The sequence below is a fragment of the Athene noctua genome, chromosome 32 (genome assembly GCF_965140245.1).
Source record: "Athene noctua chromosome 32, bAthNoc1.hap1.1, whole genome shotgun sequence".
In the NCBI taxonomy this organism is placed as follows: Eukaryota; Metazoa; Chordata; class Aves; order Strigiformes; family Strigidae; genus Athene; species Athene noctua.
Genome location: NC_134068.1, coordinates 1,393,538 through 1,410,524, shown reverse-complemented (window position 1 = coordinate 1,410,524; position 16,987 = coordinate 1,393,538). Strand labels below are relative to the sequence as shown.

The window sequence follows — 16,987 nt, the reverse complement described above, 5'->3', positions numbered from 1 at the left end:
TTGTTTATTGTAACTGCTGAATTCCTCTGCTCCCCGACGGCCCGTGTCAGGGGTAAAACCCTTGAGGCAGCTGGGGCTCAGGGGCAGCACTGTTGTGTTCCTGTGACCGTGTGTCCTGGAGCTTCAGTGGCTCGTCAGTGCTGGCTCAGAAATCTCGGTGTTCCCTACTCAGAGCTCTCTTTTTCCTTCTCTGTGCAGTTTGTGTCTAATCCCTTTTTCCTGAAGCTACTGCAATTTGCTTTTCGCTCCTGGTGTTCGAACTGGAGCATCAGTAAAACCCTTGCCCTTTGGAAGTCGGCATTGCCAGCAGCTTTGCCCACAGGCTTCTTCCTCGCCAGCTGCTCGAGTGCCGCCTGCGCTCGGGCTGCGAGTTTGCAAGTCCAGGGCGCCGTTCCCCCGGCATCAAATCTCTGCTGTTGGGTGTAGTGCAAACAAAGTAAAACTAAATCAGCCTGCTTGTGGCGTTGGGGGAGAGGGGGACGTTGGGAAGCAGGGGAGGGTTCCCCTGGAGTCGTCTTCACCTTCGTTTGGCGACTCCTGGGTGGTTTTTGACAGCAGTGACTGAACTGCAGGGAGCCGAGTTTTCCATTAAGTCTCTTGCCCAACAGTATTTGCAGTCAGTTAAGTGCAGCTTTCTATAAATCCAGGATTTTGATTTTTCTTGAGAAAATAAATGTTAAAACCTTTGCCCCTCCGTTGTTTTTACCGTGGTGTTTTTTCCCCAGATTCTTCCAGGATGTCTCTGTGTTGCTGACAGAAATGAAGCTGCTGACTCTCTGTAGAGAGGGAATTGGCAGACAGAAGGCGGGTGTCTTCCTGGAGAGAAATGGGGTGATTTTTCGGCCTTGAAACTGTAGTGCCCGGGTTGGTGTGGGTGAGTCTGAAGGCAGGTTCCTTGGAGGGGCTCTCTGAATGTGGGTTGGTTGGGAACGGAAGGTCTGGTGAAGGACAGAGTTGTATCTAGTTGTTTTCGGACAGATTCTAAACTTCAGGGCTCTTGTTGCCTGGGAAAGAAATAATTCTGCCCACAGAAAGGAAACCTTTGTGCCCCCGGGCCTGGAAGTGCTGGGAGAGGCTGGTTCCAGCAGCACCAAAGGGCTGGTTTGTGCTGGTGACCGAAGGGCAGTCAGCTGTGGCCTTGGCCCGTGCGGGCTGGGACAGGCATCTCGCTGGCTGGGACAGAGGAAAAAGCTTTTTGTGCTCGTCGAGTGCTGCTGCTCCTGATTTTGTCCTGGCCATTAAGAACTTGTGTGAGACCGAAGCTGCATTGTGGAGCTGCAGCACAAACCCTCAGTCGCTCTGCGCTCGCAGCGTCCGTGGAGCTGAGTTTGGACTCGGAGCTGCTGCTGCCACGTGTCCCTGGTGGGGTCGTTCCCGTGGAGCTTTGGGAGAGGCCCCGGCCCGGCCGCTCTGCAGCGGGGCCCTGCAGGGAGAGCGCCGCAGGAGCCGGCGGAGTGCGGGGGCACTGCCCGGGCTGGGGTGGGGGTCTGTCGCAGGGTACCCCAGCTGAGGAGCAGTCCTTTGTGTTCCTGTGCTGGAAACGCAGATCCCTTGTTTTGTCACCTGCGCTTGGTGATTCTTGAGGAAACTCTCCGTGAGCTGGAAAGGGAAGCGGGACAGGGGGAGATTTTGAGTTCATGGTTGTTCTTCACTGTTCCACCTGGGTTTTATAGCACTTTTTTCCTCTTTCTCAGTGGTGGCTTGAATGTGGTGGTGTTCACGTTGTTGATTTTGTTCCCCAGCCCGCTCCCTTCCAGGAGAAACCCCTCGGGGCTGTCCCTCTGCGCCGCAGGCCGTGGCACCGCGCAGGGATGTGCTGAGCAAAGCAGGAGGCGCCCATTCCTTTTGGAGAACCACCTGGCCCGTACAGCTGCGTTTGGGATGGGGAGAGGTGGGGAGGGAAGGGTCGACTTCTTCCAGGCCAGCTGTGCTTTTCTGAGGAGAAACAGCCCTGGCTCCGCGTGCAGAGCTGGGGCTCGGCTGCGCCTTCCCCAGCCCCTTCTCTCTTGCCTTGCGCTGCCCCGTGACGTCCCCGCGGGAGCTGCTCTGAGTTCCCCTGCTCCGGGGTGGGTGTTGGCTCGTGTCACCTGCGCATAAAGCTGGGGAGCTTTAGAGGGAGGTGGTCTAAAGCTGCACAAAATTTGCCTGGGATTTTATCAGAGCTCGAACTGAACTTGTTGGTTTCATCTAAGATGCTGTTCCGACTTCACCTACTTTGGCATTTCTATTGAATTCTTTTGTAAGAAACAACACCCTGCCTCTGCTCTCTTCCAGGCCTCCCAGACATCTCCTGCCGAGATGTTCACATCTGTGTGCCTTTGAAGAATGCTCTCTTGCTCTGCATCAGCCTTAGGAGTCAGGAATGCACGTGCACTTCTCACCTGGAGAAACTTACAGTGCACACGGGAAATGCAAACTGTTTTCCACATGTGTGTTGGTTGGCTGTTGAGGAACAAACAGCATAAAGGAAGCACTGGGAATGGGTGAAGAGATTCTCAGTGATGGTGGGCAGCCAGCCTGCATGTGTGCCTAGTGTTGACTTAAACCATCAAACCCAGCTGTCAAAGGAGAACACATAAAGCAAAAGATGAAAGGGAACAGCCATACCTTATAATATAACATTAAGAACCGATCCTTTTCTTGCTTTTGCTTGATTTATGTCACTGTGGTCCATTTTCTCCAGATGTTTTTTGGTTGTTATCATAGACATGACAGAAAGATCAGATATATACTACAGCAGAGTAACATCTTTAGTCCTTGGGCTGTGGGAAGCCAGGCTCCTTTCCGAGCCAGATGATATGTACCTGTACCTAGGTAACTGCTTTTAAAACTAATGGGGCGTGTGTGAACTGTCTGTGCACTGGACCACCTGTAGGACTTATTTACACATTGAATTTGACAAGTACATTTAGCTTTTAAAAAACAGCTGAAGTCCCAAACTTAAAGAGCTTAGAAACAAGTGCTTGAACCCATACCTTCTAATAAAATGTCATTATTTTAACCCAAGAAAATCCTCAAATTTTGCAGTCTTCACTGCTGCCTAGTGAGACTTTTCAAGAATGTATTTATATAGGAAAAAGGGTCATAAAGGTTGACAGTAGAGACTTACCTTCAGAACGTGTGTCTGCTCTGGAAAGATAAGAACTAGAATGTTATTCAGCAGTTACAATCCCAGGTCCTCTAAGCCAGGCACAACACCTATTTATGAAGCTTAGCTGAGAAATCAAATATTTAGTTCAGTGCAGTGCAGGCAAGGCTGCATGCAGAGTGAAAAAGACTCTGGCATCCTAAGATCATCCCTAATCAGTTTAAAAGTGTTCTGGCAGCTTGGCTATATACTGGCAAAGAATCAGTTCCTTCATTTTCGGTTTCTGTGTCTACTACACTTTCCATTACCTTAACCTAGAATTAAATCAGGCAGGACCTAATCATGCTTCCAGTCATGATGAGCAAAGCATTTCATTTTCACTAAAAATTCACTTTCTTTGTTCCCTGTATTTTTAAAGCAGCATCTTCTGTGCTTAGACATCGGGTGGGACTGACTGGGTGCTTCTCTGTGCATAAGGGTAGAAAAAATGGGTCTGTAGTAATCAAAAAAAGATTGCAGCCCTGGCACTGCAACCACGCTCCATGTTTTACACAGCCAGAATCCCTGGCAGCTGGAACATTTACTTTAGTTACAGTTCTGTGCCTGTTACTCTTTACCTTTTAATGGCTGCAGAAAAGTTTAACTTGAAGTATTTAGTGAGCTTGACTAACCTCTCTTTTTCATAATAAAAGTTTTAAAGCCATAAACATAAAGTCAATGAAATTGCTGATTTTTGCTGAGAAATGAATACATAAGTTTAATGTGGCTAGACTGTGTTTGAATGAAAACAAGTTCACTGACTAACAAACTCAATTTAAAAGTGTTGATGCTGGATAATGAAATGAGCTGGTCTGGAGGGGGGTGGAAGAGGGACTAAACCATCTTGTGACAGAGCCAGAAGCTTGAATTTGAGTGTTGTTCTGCCTCACACAATGATTACATCCAGCTGAATCTCATCCTTCAGCCTGAAAACCAAAAAAAGATTGCTGGTCATGATGCTGTCGCATTGCTTTCTTGGATGCTGCTGCTACAGAAATTGGCTTGACTTAATCCTGGCGACTTGACAGGTGGCTTTGTCTTTGCACCTGTGGCCCCTCGAGTTAGGTGGCAGATACAGAGGTGTGCTCCAGCCTTCTCCTGTACCTGCTCAGCGACATGTGATGTATCCTCCAGCACTGCCACCGAAGCTTTGCGCTTCTGGCAAAGGGCTGAAAAATTCCGAGTGGTTGTTTTGCTCACGTGAACTTGGGGCTGACGCTCTCTGAGGTTACAAGTTTATTGTAGACCTACGGATGTACGTCTCAAAAGGAAGTAACTAAACATGTTCCCACCCTTAGCTCTTGGAGCATGCAGTGGACCTTGGGCTGACCTGGCACCAGTTCTGAAAGACACTCTCCCCACTGATGTGGAGTGCAGCAAGTGCCATCTCCGGAGGATTCTCATTTCAGACCCTTTCAACAAGTGGACCTGGGTTACTCTGCCCCTGCCTCCTACACCAGGTACCTCCCTCTGGTTTTCCGCAGAATAAATACAAACGCAAACTCTGTATTAGGGCATGATAAATGAACAGTGTTAAAATAATTGTACCTTGCCGTTTTTGTTTGGCCCATGTCTGTAACAATAAGTATCAGTAAATGAAGCCTCATCCTGCTCTGCATAAAAATTGCAAAGCTATGTGCATTTACTTTTCTTAGTTATTTAAATAGGAAATTAAAATTTAAATTTAATAGTAAATTCTTACCCGTCTTGTTCTGGGGAGGGACAGGGGGAGATTTTTAGAGAAGCTCATGTTATTGCCACCCTCACTAAATTCTGGTTGTTTTGGTGGCTGATTGGACTGGCTGAATCCCCACCTCACCCTGTGCTTCTTGCTGGTTTTGGCTCTGAGGTGGTGGTTTAACTTTTCAGGCTTCTCGGCTTTCTGTGCATTCCTTGGATCCTTTGTGTCTCGCTCAGCTTTGATGCTCTTGTCATTGTTTTTAAACCTTTTCTCCTTACTCATCTTCCCTTTCCTACTTTCTTTTGTCTGTGAGGGAAGAAAAATGAGCTTTGTTTGGAGGCTGCAGGGAAAGGAGCTGTTTGGGACTGACAGTGCTGCTGTATGGTTCCCTACAGTGCCCTGAAACTGCTGGATTTTGGGTTTGTTTGTCAGTAAGATTCATCTACAGACAGCTGGGGGAGTCGAGCCTTCCAGCTCGCATCCTTCTTGATGTGCTGTTTTGCAGTGATGTGATGGCACAGAAGCACCAGTGTGGGCAGAGCCTGTGCCTGTTGGAGAAGATTAGGAAAGTTGCCAGCTGGTGCACGTACGAGTTTGGAAACAGAGACCTTTATTTTTTAGCGATTGTACTAAGAGTGCCTATACAGTTACCACATGTTTTGATACTAGTAGTGGAAAAACTACAGTTATCACGTGTTTAATCATTTGGGGCATGTCTGCTCTTCCCTATCTTCAGTGCAGTGCTTCAGCACTTTTTCAGGACTTGTCCCAGCATCGATCTCCTCTGCTTCCTCTTTTGTGCCGCTTCACTATGTATTGTTTGTAAAACCCATTACCCCAACAATTCTCGTATTAAGTCTGTAAATTTGTATTCAGGAGAGGCTTTCTGGGGCTGAATAGGAGAAATCAAGACTGGGGCTGATGTTCCAAACAATTTGGACCTGAAAGGAACCTACTAACCAAGACAAACTTGGGTTTATAAGTAACTGTGATTTTAAGACTCAGAAGATTTCTGAGCATTATATGTCAAAAGAAGAAGTCTGATGCCCTAATGAGGCAAAGATTTCTCTTCTGTCCAATCCAATAACTGTATTTGTTGGCTCAAGTAATACCATTTCCCAAAGATATTAAGGTAGAGATTGCATGAGAGAGGTTATTACAACCTGAGGTCACAAGCAAGGGAGACTTTAAACTTTAGAATAATAGTGCAGCTAGTAGACTCTTTAGTCCAGCTGTGAGATAATTTTTATGCTGCTTTATTATTTCAAGCTGTCTGATAGCAGGTGTGTGTCTCCACACACATAGCTGGTTGTGTCTGTGTGTTCTAGGGACATGCAGGCTACAGAGTCAATAGCTTGGCCTGGTTCACAACACCCACACTCAGGGAGCCTTTGGGGCTCCTCCCCCAGTGTGCTGTCCTACCTCTGGCCTGTAGAACACAGCGAACACTCTTAGCTTAGACTCAGACCTGTTTTTAAAATGCAAATTCAAAGCTTCTCCCAGGAGCATCATCTCCATAAATCATTCCTGAAGTGCCAAACCAAAAGCTGGCAGTGTAAAATATAGGTGCTTGTCTTTATTCCTGAAGGAATTCCTCACTGTTTATGCATTTCTTTTAAAAATGCTATTTGATGAGCAGCTAGACAGCACAGCAGTAGGTTTCTTTCCTTGGATAAATCTGTTATTCATTCACCTCAAGTAACATGTTTATAAATAAATAATTCAAAGAACAACATTGACCTCACCAGAAAAGTTCTATTTTTACACTGAATCAGTTTGGGGGATTTTGCTGTTCGTTTTGGTGTTGACAATAATTGTGTTTCACAAGAAAACAGACTACACAAAGTTCTGCTGTGCAGCAAAACACGGACTAGCTTGAATTTAAAATGGTATTTTTATTCATCTCCTCACAGCTATTCAGGTATATCTGTCTACTGCTGCATGATCTGAACAGCTATTAGGTGTCCCCTGACTGTTTGCATCGTCTCTCTTGGGAGCAGAGACAATTAGTTCACATAGAGCTACATCAAAGCAAGGTGTCTGAACAGGGAGCTAAGCCCCCTTTAGTCAAAAAAATAAAAATTATTTACTGAAAGGAGCCAGCATCACACCGTAGATCATTTCTTAACATTTCCAGTCAAGGGCTGGGTGGAGGGTCTCAGCCGCTCTTACCCCACCCACTTGCTCCTCCAGGCAGGGGGGGTGCTCTGCCGGCCGGTGCCATTTGGGGTAATTCCTGCCCGAGGGGGAGAGAAAAAGAGGGGTTATGGGGGGGATGGGACATTTTGGGGACTCCCTGTTATCCCCCCCCATCATCCCCTCCCACAATTTGGGGAACCCCCACCCTCCCAATTTAATTTTTTCACCCCCCCTGTTGTCCCCCCTAATTTAGGGCTCCCACTCCCCCCCCATTTTGGGGAGCCCCCTTATTTCACCCCCATATTGAAGACCCCCCCAATTTTCCCTCCCCCCCATTCTCTGCCATTTTGGGGTACCCCCTTCCCTTCCCCATTTTGCTGACCCCTTATTTCGGTCACCCCCATCCCCCCCTAAATTTGGGGCCCCCCAATAACCCCTTGCCCCCTCCCTAATTTTGGGTTACCCTCCAACATGGGGGTGCCCCCCCAAATCCCCCCCCCCCCCCGTGTTGCTCCAGGGGAGGTTCACCCTCCCCAGGATTTTGGGGTCTCCTGGTTTTTGGGGCTATCCCATGAGTCTGAGGGACCTCTCTGGGGTTTTGGGGAACCCCCCCATACCTTGGGGGACCTGGAGCACACCAGCCCATGCTTAAAATCAAAGTTTTTAAGGTCGCGGCTGGGGCCCAGGAACTGGCTCAGCTCCTTTTTACTCCTCAGAATCTCCCCTTTGAAGCTATAGGGGGGACCCCAAAATCGGGAAGCGGTCCCCAAAATCCTGAGGGGGGGTTGCTGACCTCTGGGTGACCTGTTACACCATAGCACTGCCCTTCGAGTGACAGTTTTTGTGTCCAACCTGGGCCTCCCCAGCTGCACATAGTGGCATTAGTTCTTTCTCATGATGTATCTTACCACAGAGAAAAGCTCCATCAGCTCTGAAATCCCCCCTCAGGCTACTCCTATAGTGTATGGAGCCTCCACATCACTGGCCAAAGAACTCCAGGACAGCCTGGAAAAGCTCCAAGGACACAGCCAGAGGGAACCGATGCTCCCCGGGTCTCAGAGCAATTCTAGAGCTAAAGCTGGGGCAGACATCAACTCCAGAGCAGAACAGACAGGCCAGCGCTCATTCCCGGCCCAGGACGGAGCCTCCTCCCGGCCTGCCCAAGGGTTTCCAGCCCAGCACACTTTCTGCCCAAAGCAGGACGCTGCCGTATTGCGGGGTGACGCCACTGCCCCGCTCCCGGAGACGGGACCAGAGGGACACGGCACAAGGCATCAGGCCGCTGTCTGGGAGCCCCTGAGCCCTCTGGGGACTGTTCTTCACCACGGTGCCCCTGAGAGAGAACACAGGAGACAGAAGAGATGGTGAGACATTTCATCTACGGTGCAGCTACCTCAGGGCAACGAGTAACACTGAGAGCGAGTCCTTTTGCTCTGGGGAAAAGCGCACAGCAAAGGAAGACCAGCTGAACAGAACCGCCCAGTCAAACAGAGGGAAAAAAAGCAGATTTGAGGAGCACAACACAGGAGCAGACTACCCCAAGACCTCTTTCGCATGGAACTAAAGCGCAAACGCCCCACACACGCCAGACTGGCACACACCGAGTATTTCGTGCCGTCGTTCCGCCGCTATTTCAACCTATTTCGAAGCGCAGCCATCGCTATTTCTGCGCCTGTCAGCAGCCGGAGAGGCCGAACCTTCCCTCTCGCTCTGGCCAGGCGCGTCTTTCACCTCAGCGCACACCGAGAAGCGTTCGGGGAAGCCCGAAGCGATGCTCTGCAGAGCCCAGGCACACCCGCCGCTCAGCAGCGTTCTGCGGGGCCGCCGCAGGACTGCCGACGGCCGCAGGCAGCACGGCCAGCGGAGGAGCGGCAGCAGCGCGGCGCTCCCAGCCCCGAGCGCTCCTTCAGCGGACGGACCCCCGCAGCTCTGCCCCCGCGGGTTCTCCCCGGGCGGTTCTCATCGAGTTTTGCCCCGACGCGTTCCCCGCCCGGCCCTGCCGAGGCCGCACGCCCCGAGCTCAGTGCCCGCGCGGAGGCACCAATTCCCCGGCACCGCCCGCGCAGCCCCGCCGCCGGCTCCCCCGCCCCGCCGGGCCGAGCGGGCCCGGAGCCCCCCCGCGCCCCCCCGGGCCCAGGCGCCGGCGCCCCCGGCCGGGCCCTTCCCGCCGGAAGGGGAAGAGCGGCGGGGCGGTCGGGGCGGGCAGGACCCCGCTAGAGGTGCCCGTGGCGGCGCCTGACCCGCGCGCGCGTTCCCGCGGTGCCGCGGGCGGGCGGGCGGCAGCCGGCGGTCAGAGGGACGCCCCGGGCGGGGCAGGACCCCGCCGGAACCCGCGTCCCCCCGCAGCGCTCGCCGCGGCGCTGAGGAGCGGCCGGGGCCGGGGCCGCCCCGGGGCCGGGCCGTGCGGCCGCGCTCCCGCTCGGGAATCGACCCTTTTCCTGCCCGATTCACCGGCGGCGGCTGCGTGCGCCGGGCGGCCCCGGCGCCGGGCCCTGCGGGGCGCGTGATCCGTGCGGCGCGGAAACGCGCTTCGGCCGGCGGACAAGCCCCGGTTGGTGTGAGCGGGCTGGCACCGGGCGGGGGGCGGTGAGGGCTCCGCGTTCCTCTTTGCTAAGGGGCGGGGGGGCTCTGGCGGAGAGGCTTGAGGCGCTGTGGGGCTGCGTTGGTTTCCTGAGGGGTTTTAAGGGGCGGGCGGGTGTGTTCTGAAGATAGAGCCGGTGCTTGTCCGGCAGCAGCTGCCTCCCAGTGCAGGCAGAGAGCGCCTGGCCCTGGGGGTGAGGAAGGAGCCCCCCTCCCCGAGCCCAGCGGGCACCCGGGGGCTCTGGGTGTCACCCCCAGGGCGGAAGGGAACCTGCTACAAGTACGCTTGAAATCGCTCATGTACCCGTAATATAAGACATTTAGTTTTAACGTTAGACATCACTGGTATTTTACTAGCCTTTTTCCCTGTATTTTTCTGTACGGTATATAATTTCATTTATACTTTTTCCTAACTGCTCTCTGTCGTCGTTACCCAGTTACCCACTTGTAAAATGTCTTAAAACCTTGACCTCCTTGCCTAGACAGACCTTGGTCAGTCTGAAAAACTCCCCGCGTACATCCCTGATAGCAGGAACCTCAAGAAAACAAGAGCCCAAGAAGTCACCAGCGTCAAGATCAGCGCTGAGAGCTGGAACAATCAGGAGCTGAAGGACGGATGAAGTAACTCTGTGACCAGAGATGGACACGAGAGACCTCAAGTTCACTAAGGGACAGTATGATCAAGGCTGTGGGGACCCCTAAGGAGGGGAGAAGACCCTCACTCTATTTTTACTACGCACTCTCAGAGTATGTAAATGATTCATTAGCATCAGAGTGCCTTTTCTAGGAAATGTAATGCGTATGTGTGCTTTTTGTGTATGCTAGTCAGAGCGTTTTGTTAGTAAGGGTGGCACTGGTGGCAGAGCAATCCCCAGCGCTGCAGGAAAGCATCCCTGTGAGCACTTCTACTCAGTCCTGCCTGGGGAGTGAAGCTCCTTGTTTCAGCTGTCTGGCCACACAGTGCACAAGCGAGCCAGGCTGCCTGTGTCGGAACCCACGTCCTGTAAGAGCTAGGAGACACCCACGGATTCTTTTAGGGGGAGGAGAGCCCAGCGATGGGAGTTTCAGAAGAAGAAGGGCAGGAGGAAGGAAGGAGCAAGGGGCATCTGAGCTGCCAGATTCTCCTGGCAGCGCCGAGAGCGAGAGCTGTGGTGAGTCCTGTCCCTCAGGGCCCTGTCACCCCTCTGTGTGTCCCGCTCCCTCTTGCCCCTCTCCTCTCTTTTCCATGCTGCTGTGATTTCTGTCTCCCCTGCCCCACCCCCCCTTCCTATACCTCTCTTCTTCTTTATTCTTCTGTCCTGCTCCCCCTTCCGCTCTCAGTTTCTCTCTTGTCCTACTGCTCCCTTTTATTTCTCTCGGAGCTTTTGTCCTGCTCCCTCTCCCTCCTTTTCTTAGTCTTCCATCTCTGCCCTTAGTGCCCTCACCTTTTAAATTTTCATTCTACATCTTTTAGTTCACTGTCCCTATTTTGTGTTTCCTGAGTGCCATCACTTTTTGAATTTTCTTTTCTGTATCTGTGTTCTAGTTTGCTGTCCCTGTGTCATAATTGTTTTCCTTTATTTCACCAGTGCCTCTTGCTTTTAAAATGTTCTTTTTCCCTTCAATGTCTTCTTAATGAGTTCTTTTCTTTCCTCAATGCCCTCTCTTCTTAGATTGTCCCCTCTTTTGTTCGCTGTTGCTACTTTTTCGTTGCAGGGCATGGTTGGACCAGGTGACCTGCAAGAGTTTCCTCCCCACCTCAGCCATTCTGGAGTCACACCCATCTCATCCAGGGCCCTGAGCTACCACAGGTGGGAGAAAGTTGCCCCAGGCTTCAAGGGCATCCCGAGTGCGTGCTGCTTTACTGCAGCCGCAGCACTCCTGAAGAAGAGGAGAAGGTAATTCTGCCTTTAGGGCTCAGTGGTCATGCTGGGAGGGTTGGGTGGTGTGAAGGGACAGTCTGCGAGGGCGTCTGAAATGCCCTTGCGGGGTGGGGTGAGGCTCCTGCGGGGGGTTAGAGCTGGCCAGGGCCTGCCCTGGCTGGGGTGCGGTGCGCCCGTGGGTGCCAGCACCTCCGCTGGGGTGTGTGGCTGTCGGCACTGCGGGAGCCGTGGGGGTCGTGGACTTTACTCTGCCTCCCCCAGAAAGCTCTGGCTGACGAAGTTATGCCACACCAGAGACGGCAGCTGTCAGCACCGCGGGATGCTGACAATGACCAGCACAGGCCTGGCTGTGCTGTCGTTTTCCCTGCTGCTTGCAGTGGATCTGCAGTGGCCTTGTGGGTCCCAAATACCCCCAAAGTCTGCCCCAGGCTGCCCAGCTGCTGCCCCAAAGCTGCCTGAACCCCCCCAGCTCTCCCAAACCCTTCCTCAAAGCTCCTGGTGGCCCCCAAACACTCCTCAAAGGCCCCCTAAATCCCTCTTTCCATTCCGCTGTCTGTCTCCCCGTCCCTCTTTTCTTCTCTCCTCCCAGTCCCTCTCTGGATTCCTGTTGCTGCCAAGCCGAAGGCCCAGCGTTCCTTTGTGTTTTGTCAGGCCTTTGAGGTGCCAGGAGCTGGTGGGTGCTCCATGGGGTTGATCAGCAGGGAATGGAAGGTGCTGTTGATCTGCCTCGTTCAGACTGAGTCTGAGACCTCTCCGGAGATGCTGGTGGGAGGCTGTGGATGTGCCCTGGGGGAGCACCAACGGGCCGACACGCTGCAGGGCGGGTGCTCGTGGGGAAGGTGTTGGGAAAGTAGAGATGGGAGTCTCCAAGGGCTTGGGTGTGAGGACAGGTGCCCGAGGCAGGTAGTCAGGACTCACTGTTCCTGTCTGCCCCCACCCCGTCGGTGCAGCCCATTCCCCACGTAGCCTCTTGGTGCCTCTCGCTCTCCCGTGCCCAGACGGGGCTGTCACCTGGTGGGACTGACTCGTGAGTGTGATACCAGCAGAGAGCCCGATTTCCCGTTGGATCTGTGGGATGCAAACAGGTCTCCTCCTTGCATCAGCCTCCTCCTGCTCCTCTCCCACCTCTCTGCAGCAGCAGCTCGCCTTTCCCTCAGCCCTCGGGCGCGCTGTTGAGTCCCAGGGCGTTCCTGCAGGCTCTGTGCCACTTGAGCCGCTTGTGTGCACGAGGCAGCCGATGAAAGTGGAGCAAACCCTTGCTTCTCTCCTTGTCCTGGCTCCAGTCTGTTTGTTTTAGTCTGCCTAGGGCTTGGAGTTTTAGCGGCTGCTTTCTGAGCGGTCTGGAGGAGAGCGGGTGCCGTGGCTATGGTGTGCCTGCTGCTCCTGTGGGAGCAGGGCCGGGGCAGTGCTCGGTGCAGACGCAGAGGTGGGCTGTGGGAGACAGAGTGCTGGAGCGTGGGCTGCCTTCCCCGCTGCCCGGGGAAGGAGATGGTGGGTCTGGTGGCAGCGGGCGGAGCAGGTGGTGCTCTTGGGCACGGCAGCAGAAAGTCACCCGGGAGGCTGAGAGCTCTCAGCTCTCCTCTGCCCTGTGTTGGATGAGAAAGCGGATACGTGAGGGGGCTGCTTGTTCCCCCTTGCTCTGTTCGGTGTTTCTTCATGCCAAGTAAGATGCTTCTAACCTTGCAGTGTCTGTCTGTGCTCCGGTTTCCCCGAGGAGTACCATGGCCAAAGGCTGAAGACAGCTGGGGGCCTCAGCACTTAGGTAGCTCCGACTAGGAAAGGCTCACAGCGTGGTTAACAGCCTAAAAACGTGTCTGGTTTACATCGTCGGTATTTCCCTGCCTGTGGCGCTTTACCCTTGTTCTGGACGCTCTGTGTGCTGTCTTCTGCACAGCCCGGGTGACAGAACGCTTGGGTGCTGCAGGCGCCGTGGTGCTGAGAGCGTGGCAGGGGGGTGCAGGGGCAGTGCAGCTTAGTGCAGTGCGATGTGTTGCTTCTGGCATGTGGTCCCGTTTGAACAGAGGCTAAAGCCAAGCTTATAAACGAGCTGTGCAGTGTTTGGGACGTCCCTCACAGCTCTGCTTACTCACAGAAGTAGGGGAAGTGTTTTTAAGCCGTGGGGAGAAATTCCTGGGCTTCTCTTTACTGCTTTCCCACTCACATGCGCTTTGTTTTTTCCTGCATAAAACTAAGGGCTTGGAGGTTTTGTTGTTCAGCTTTTTGTTTAGAATTTCTTGTTGAGGCTTTCTCACTGAGGTGTTCCGGGTTTTTTCTCCTCCCCCACCGTTTTTTTTTTCCCCTGGTCCCGGCCGCTCTGCGAGGTGACGATCATCCCCCATGTTTGGGTGCGGAGCAGGCCCAGGCCGGGGTTTTTGCAGGCTGAGGTGATTTTGGAGGCCCCTGGGAATGCTGTTCCTGGCCTCGTGTGTGTCTCTGTAGTCTTTAAACAGTTACAAATGGAGGTGGTAAAGATGTGATGCTAACAGGGGTGTGTGGAATGACCATAAATGCTGTGAGAGGTGATGCACTTCTCAGGGTTTTAGGGTTTCTGAAGCCCGTAAGAGCTGTTGCGTACCGTAGGTTCAATAAAGGTGTATTTGCTCTTGGTTCCGAGGTCTATTAAATACGCAAAAGCGGGTTTGTAACGTAGCTTTAATAAAGGTATTTGTTGGGGTTGGCTCCTGGGTGGTGGGTTTGGATGTGTCTGACTTTGTCTCTCTGTGCCTCTGGCTCTGTGTGTTTCTCTCTGTGTCACTTTGTCACACTGTGTCAGAGTTTCTCTCTTTCTCTGTGTCTGACTTTGTCTCTCTCTCTCTCTGTCTGTATCTGTCTCTCTTTGTTTAGTTAACAGCCATGTTCTAGTGCTGCTAATTTGCAGTTGCCTGGGAGTAACGAACTAAAAATAAAAACCTCAAGAATTTCAGTATTACTCCCTGGTAGTTTGGCCATGTTCTGCTGCTGCCCCGGACTTACTGTTTCTCTTCTTTCAACACACCACACATCCACAACTACACCGCGTGTACCGCGTCACCAATCACCACCCCCACAGCATTTCCCACGGCACCACCGCGGTACAGTCTGCACCCAGAGCCGCTGCACCACCGGGCCACTGTTTCCTCCTGGACCGTGTTTCGGGTCCCTGTCCCCACCCAGACCTCTTTCATCCTCGCACCCCGTCTGCACTTTACGGTTACAGCTACAGTTTAGTGTTAAGGGTTACAGGTACGGTTACAGCCGTTACCGTCGTGCCTACGGGTTGGGGTTCGGGTCAGAGAGGTAGGGTTCAGGCAGCCCGGGCAGGAGCAGCAGCCCAGGCTGTGGGGGGGACACCACAGGATAACACCCATCAACATGGGATAACACAGCCTCAGACACGGGTATGAGGGACATGGGGGGTCAGGTAGCCCAGGCATGAGCCACAGATGAGGCCCAGTCGGCCAGAAGAGGGGAGAACATGGAATAACACGTATCAACATGGGATAGCATGCAGCCTTGGACATAGGTATGGAGGACATGGGGCTCAGGCAGCCCGGGAAGGAGGCACAGACCAGGCCCTGTGGGCCAGAACATGGGATAACATGTGATAGCATGTGAGAACATGGGATAACATGCAGCCTCAGACATGGATATGGTGCTCAGGCAGAGCAGGCAGGAGGCACAGCCCTGGCCCTGAGGGGGAGAACACGGGATAACATGGGAGTACTTGGGAGAACATGGGATAATGTGTCAATATGGGGTAACACGCTTGGGCGTGGGTGTGGTGGGCGTGGGTGGTCAGGCAGCCCGGGCAGAAGCCACAGACCGGGCCCTGAGGGTGCAAACATGTGATAACATGGGCTAGCACAGGTCAACATGGGATAACATGCAGCCTGGGACATGGGAATGGGGATATGGAGGTTCAGGCAGCCCAGGCACGAGCCAGAGACGAGGCCCTGGGGGCCAGAACATGAGCTAACGCGGGACAACAGTGGCTACCACGTGTCAACATGGGATAACATGCAGCCTTGGACGTGGGGCTGAGTTCATGGGAGGACACGGAGTGGTCAGACAGCCCAGGCAGGGACACAGACGAGGCCCTGTGGGCAAGAACATGGGTTAACATGGGATAACATGGGTACACATGCAGCCTCAGACATGGGGGGGACGTGGGGCGTCAGACAGCCCTGACAGGAGCCACAGCCCAGGCCATGAGGAGGGGAACACAGGGTAACATGGGATAACATGCATCAACATGGGATAACACACGCCTTAGCCATGGCTACGGGGGCCTGGGGGTCAGGCAGCCCGGGCATGCGAATGAAGGGGCGGGGAAAGGGCGGGAGTGGGGCGTATCAACGCAAATGAGGCGCCTTAAAAGGTGCGGGGGCGCAGTGTTCGCCTGGCGGCATTGGCTGTCGCGGCGAGGGGGCGTGGTTATGCTAATCGAGTGCAGAGGGAGCGCGGAAGGGGCCGCCGGGAGGTGCCGGTCACGGGAGGTTCCGGGGTGGGAGGGGAGGGGGAGGAGCGAATGCAAATCGAGGGGTGGATCGGCCAATCGGGTGGCGGCCGAGCGGAGAGCGGGGCGGGGTTACGGGGAGCGCGAGGCGGGGATATGCAAATCTTTAACGAAATGGGGCGAGGGGTCGGCCGGGAGGTGCCGGTGGCGGCGGTGCCGGGGCTCCGTCGGGGGTCGGTGTCCGCGGGGCGCGGCGGGCCGGGCCGGGGCCAGGCGGGTCGGGGGTTGCGGGTCATCGGCGGTGGGGGTGTGTGTGTGCGTGCGGGGTGTGCGTGAGGTGAGTGTGAGGCTGCGCGTGTGGGTGCGTGCGGGCGCGGGGTTTGGGTATCGCTTCTCGGCCTTTTGGCTAAGATCAAGTGTAGTATCTGTTCTTATCAGTTTAATATCTGATACGTCCTCGATGAGAGGACTTTATATTAAACGGATTTTTGGGGCCGGGAGTTGGACCCGGAGCTTGCTCCCTCCGCTCCGCGCATCGTCCCGGTATTGCAGCGCCTCCGGGCACGGTGCCCGCCCCCTCGGGGCTCCCTTTGCCGGTCAAGAACAGCCGCAGCTCTGCCCTCGCTCTCCTTTGCCCCCGGACGCTTTTTCCCCGCTCCTGCCCTTTCCCTCCTTCCCTGCCCCTCGCTCCTGTGTCCCTTCCCCATCATCATCCTCCCCCCCGGCGGGGCCGTGCAGGCCCCAGGGATTTTGGGGAGGGGGTGTCTGGGGTCCCCTGCGCCCTGTAGAGGTTCCTGTAGAAGCGGGTCGGGCTGTAGGACCCCCGCGGGTTGGGTTCGGCCTCCCGGCACCTGCAGGGACGGGGAAGAGCGAGGAGGAGCGGAGCGAGGAAGAGCGAGGGGTGGGGAGAAGCGAGGAGGGGGGAGAAGGGGGAGCCACCCCCCCCGCCCCGCGGGAGGAAGGTGACGGTACCTGGCCAGGCTCCGGGTCTGCTCCAGGGAGGCGCAGAGCGCGTCCATCCCCACGCGGAGGATGCAGGGAGAGACGAGGAGGAAGAAGAGGATGATGATGGCGACCCCGAGGGCGATGCTGAGCGGAGAGAGAGAGAGAGAGAGAACAGCGATTCAGACAGATCCATCCCCATCACAGACTTTACCCCCCCA

At 54.4% G+C, this 16,987-nt stretch overlaps 2 long non-coding RNA genes and 1 other non-coding gene across 5 annotated transcripts; 2 read left to right on the top strand and 1 right to left on the bottom strand.

Annotated features, from left to right (window-relative positions):
- Nucleotides 1–5,419: 5,419 nt before the first annotated feature.
- LOC141972361 (uncharacterized) lies at nucleotides 5,420–9,026 on the bottom strand. Its single transcript, XR_012635367.1, has 3 exons — nucleotides 8,549–9,026; nucleotides 7,856–8,280; nucleotides 5,420–7,044 (listed from the first exon to the last, which is right to left on the bottom strand). It is a non-coding gene; the product is annotated as an uncharacterized LOC141972361 (long non-coding RNA).
- A 236-nt stretch (nucleotides 9,027–9,262) lies between these two features.
- LOC141972393 (uncharacterized) lies at nucleotides 9,263–14,483 on the top strand. 3 transcript variants are annotated; one of them, XR_012635376.1, is made up of 5 exons: nucleotides 9,263–9,498; nucleotides 10,014–10,274; nucleotides 10,565–10,678; nucleotides 11,223–11,404; nucleotides 11,979–14,483. It is a non-coding gene; the product is annotated as an uncharacterized LOC141972393 (long non-coding RNA). The 3 variants fall into 3 exon arrangements; XR_012635375.1 differs by having other exon boundaries at nucleotides 10,010–10,274; XR_012635374.1 differs by having other exon boundaries at nucleotides 9,965–10,274.
- Nucleotides 14,484–16,210: 1,727 nt separating this feature from the next.
- Nucleotides 16,211–16,401, top strand: LOC141972424 (U2 spliceosomal RNA). The gene has a single exon (XR_012635393.1). It is a non-coding gene; the product is annotated as a U2 spliceosomal RNA (small nuclear RNA).
- Nucleotides 16,402–16,987: the final 586 nt, after the last annotated feature.